This window comes from Nicotiana tabacum, chromosome 14, assembly GCF_000715075.1.
Source record: "Nicotiana tabacum cultivar K326 chromosome 14, ASM71507v2, whole genome shotgun sequence".
In the NCBI taxonomy this organism is placed as follows: Eukaryota; Viridiplantae; Streptophyta; class Magnoliopsida; order Solanales; family Solanaceae; genus Nicotiana; species Nicotiana tabacum.
Window position 1 is genome coordinate 92,485,907 of NC_134093.1, and position 4,640 is coordinate 92,490,546.

The 4,640-nt window shown below is 38.2% G+C and overlaps 1 non-coding gene across 1 annotated transcript; it reads left to right on the forward strand.

Moving 5' to 3' along the window:
• The first annotated feature begins 540 nt into the window (after nucleotides 1-540).
• On the forward strand, nucleotides 541-648 carry LOC142169297 (small nucleolar RNA R71). Its single transcript, XR_012699005.1, has one exon. It is a non-coding gene; the product is annotated as a small nucleolar RNA R71 (small nucleolar RNA).
• The last annotated feature ends 3,992 nt before the right edge of the window (nucleotides 649-4,640 follow it).

Below are 4,640 nucleotides of genomic sequence, written 5' to 3' on the forward strand. Positions count from 1 at the left end.
TGTGGTGGTCTATATTGCTGCTGAGGAGCTTGTGGCCTGTACTGATTCTGTGCACCTTGGTTTCCACCCCAAGGGAGGTTTGGATGGTTCTTCTAATTAGTATTGTAAGTATTCCCATACTGATTTATTTGGCCCCTATTTTCATTACCCAAGAAACATACAAACTCTTGATTAGCTGGGCATAAGTGGCTCGTGTGACCCTCTCCACATACTTCACAAAATAGCTGAACCTGTTGCACTGGCTAAGCTTGTTGCTTGTTAATAACCAAGGTCATCTTATTGACTTGGTTGGTCAATGTGGCGAATTGCGCTGATAATGAAGAAACAACATCTAACTCGAGGACCCCTGTAGATTTTTGAACTGTGTGTCTGCCCATCTCTCATTGCCAATCAGGATTACTTTTGGAGAATTTGTTCAATAATGCATATATTTCATAGAAGCATTTCTCCAACACTTGACCTCCCGATGCAGTGTCCACCACAATCTTTGTCTTTGGATGTAGCCCTTCTATGAAGGTATGTGCTAACACTTAATTTGTCTGGTTGTGATGAGGACAATCTTTGAGCAGCCCCTTGAAGCTCTCCCAAACTGAATATAAAGACTTCCCCAGATTTATGTTTGAAGGGGACTATCTCACTTCTAATCTTTGCAGTTTTGCCTGAAGGAAAGAACTGTGCCAAAAATTTCCTCGCCAGATCATTCCATGATGTAATAGAATTAGCCGGTTCCGCCTTCAACCATCGCTTTGCTTCGCCCAACAGATTTTCATGCTTGATCATAGAGGTGCTTGTCACTTAAAATAAAAATTTTCCGTTGCTAGCCCTTTGAGTCTATAGACCTTTCCTTTGGCACCCACATTACAAGCCGTATCCCTATTTGTTCTTAATTTGAGCTTGTTGAACCTTTACCTCTGGAGGCACTTAATTGCTAAAAGAAGTATGGTGAGATACTGGTAAGTAGCTTTCGAGTGGAAGCATGGAAGGGCCCTTAAGGTGCCCTAAATTTGTGAAAAGTACCACTAGTCGATGAACCTTAATGTATGAAGTGTGTGTAGAGAAAAAAGAAAAAAAATGATTGCAAGAAAAAAAAATACCAGGTGCGATGTGGTCCGCAGAAGCGAAAGCGCAGGTGCATCCCTTGGTCCACAAAAGCAAAATCTCAGGTCTTACGTGTGGGCCGCATCTGCAATGCATTTTCCATAGATGCAGGGTCACAGAAGAGGAGAAGGTTCTGCAGATGCGAAAATCGCTGGGCAAAAGGTGAATTTAACTCAAGACTTAGGCTCATTTCACTCACTTCTCTCTTGGTTTAGCCGATCTTTGGGAGCTCTTTGAGGGGATTTTTACCAAGCATTACAAGGTAAGTGGATTCTACCCATTTTTAAGTTAAATACATAGATTATAAGTAGATGTAATATGGAAATTAGTGTAAATTTGTGGGATTTTTTGGAAATCTATGGTTTAGTAAAAATGGGATTTAACCATAAAATTGATTATGGAATTGAGAATAAATTATATATTTGAGTTCGTAACGTAATAGGTAACGTTTATCTTTAGAAATTTCCAAAATCTGAGCATGTGGGCCCGGGGGTGACTTTTATGGACTTTTCGAATTTGATTGGAAAATCATCCTATTAGTTAAACTATGAACTTTTGAGCATATATTAATTATTTTATATGACATTTGACTAGTTTCGGATTGGTCGGCATCGTTTGGGGGATTTCTAGTAAAGTTAAGAGCCGGATAGTGGACTTGAAAGCGAGGCAAGTCTCTTGCCTAACCCTGTAAGAGGGAATTATCCCATTAGGTGTATTAATTGTTGCGTGCTACTTGTTGTGGTAACTACATGCACATGAGGTGGCGAGAGTCCACACGTAGCTATATCCTTGTTATGTCCGAGTAGATATAATGACCCAACCGGTCGTTTTGAGTATTTGTATTCCGTTCAACTATTTGAAGTTTTGAGTAGCTTCATATGATGTATTATGACTTGTGCAAATCGTCAGTTTTGGTTTTCAGTTGATTCGGGATTGCTTTGGAAGAATGATTCTCAACTAGGAAGCTTTAAGTTGGAAGAATTAACCAAGTTTGACTTTTTTGTATTTGTCCTCAGATCGGAGTTTTAATGATTCCATTAGGTACAGATGGTGATTTTGTACTTGGGTGTATGCTGGGATTTGTATTCGGATGTTTCTAAAAGGTTTCGGCACTAATTGGCAAAAGTTGGCAACTTGAAGGTTTGGAATGTTTATAAGTTTGACCAGAAGTTGACTTTGATGATATCAGATTCAGATTGTGGTTCCGGGAATTGTAATATCTTCATTATGTCATTTTGGATATGTGTGCAAAATTTGAGGTCATTACGAGTTGATTTGATAGGGTTCGGCATGAGTTTTGGAAGTTGAAAGTTCAAATGTTCATTAAGTTTGATTTGAGATGCGATTCATTTTTTTGATGTTGTTATGCATAATTTAAGGCCTCGAGTAGGTACGTGTTATGTTATGGGACTTGTTGGTATGTTCGGACGGGATCCGGAGGGGCTCGTGTGAGTTTCAGATAGGTTTGGGTTATGTTGCACTCGTTTTTTATGTTTCGACGTCGTTTCTTCAAGCATAAATGGTATCAATTTAAGCAAATGAGCTCCAATTTTTGTTTTTATTGAAGCATTAGATCCGTATCGTAATTATGAAGCCATACCAAATAGAATAGTCAAATTTGGACATCGTATGAGAGAGTTATGCTCATTTTAGTGTTGGAGAAGAGAGCTGGTGCTGGTGCTTCGCAGATGCGAAGTTGGGTCCAAGTATGCGACCCCGCATGTGTGAAAATGGTCCTCAAAAGCGGACATGACAGATGGAAATCTGCAGGTACGACTTTTTGCTCGCAAAAGCGGAAATGTCTGTGTATAAAAAAGCACACTACGATCTTTTGGTATTTTTAACATATCTTAAGTTCTAGAGCTCCGATAGAGGTGATTTTTGCGGTGTTCTTCTCGTATTTTCATGGGGGTCAGTATCAGTATATAATCTTAAATTTATATTTTAACATTATTCCAATATTTTATTTGTATATTAATCCATATTGTGATTGGAGAATTGGGATTTTGTTTTATCAAAAACTTTTATAAAGAGAATAATTGACTTTTGAACATCGATTTAGAGTCGGAATTGGATGAAATTGGTATGGTTGAACTTGTAATTGAATGGGTTGTCGGATTTTGTGAGTTCTGTCAGGTTTTGAGGTGCGGGCCAAGTTTGACGTTTTGGTTAGCTTTGGACTTTTGATTAAAGATTAAAACCTGTATCGATTGAGTTTGTTTCCTTTGGCATTATTTGATGTTTTTGAGTTTCTTTTGGATACTTTTGAGCCATTTAGAGGTTCGAAAAATGCGGGATGACATTTCTAGAGTATTGTTTGGCTTGTTCGATATTTGATTTGACTTGTTCGAGGTAAGTAACATATCTAAAATTGGATTTGAGGGTATTTAACCCTGGAAACTATGTTATAAGAGGTGTATTGAGGTGACACACATGCTAGGTGATGAGCGTGTAGGCGTGCACCGGAGAATTCATGATTATAGTTGACTATTAGACTATGATCGGACTTGTTTTGCTATTATATCTTGTTACATCCATGTTCCCCTACTTGTTTGATTATATGAGCTGTGAACCATGTTAGAAATCATGTTTAGGCCATGTGCGTATTCGGTTGAGACCTAATAAGGCTATTTCTATTGTTTTGAGTTATCTAATCTAACTATATTTATATACTCAGTCATGATTATTCATTTGCATACCATATCTCAGTCTTTGTTCATCATTCATTGTTACATAACATGTTATCATTGTTTGGTCTGAGAGGTTCGAGATTGTGAGCCCTTTAGACTTGAGAGATTGATGACTGAAGTGGGTTGAGAGATGAGTTGGGATTGTTATTTATGGGATCAAGCCGACATACCAGCAGTGAGCGCAGGTATCGTACACTGCTGAGTGATTGTGTGTGATGAGTGGATGTTTGAGACAGGAAGAGTACTCTGAGAGTGTGAGTATCTAGGATTATCACCGTGAAATCATTCATTTGACATGCATACTTGGCATGTAGGCATAGAGATGCATTTTCTTTATGCTACACGGTATTTTGACATTCATGACTTGACATGCACATTGACATGTAGACATAGAGATGTACTTTCCTCATGCTTTCTGATAATGAGATATCCTATCTGTTATTGAAAGATTTGAAAAAATCATAGTTTTTCTGATATACTAATCTTTTGGTGATTTCGGTAAAGGATTTGTGTTTTACTGTTAAACCCCAAAAAGCATGCCTATTTTCTATAATTGTGATAGAGTTGAGCATCATATCTTTGAGTTATCACATATACTATTTTCATTATATGGTTACGAGTTGTTTTCGGCTAATGGTGTTGGACTCTGACCATTTCTCCGAGCTCGTTACTGATTTCAACCTAAGGTTAGGTTTGTTACTTATTGAGTACATGGGATCAGTTGTACTCATACTACTATTATGCACCTTGCGTGCATATTTTAGAGCTGATGTTGCTGTGTATGACAGGAGCTGTCATTGGAGACGTACCTGCATTCCGGTTATAGCTGTGTGACACCCTAGGAGAATCCCA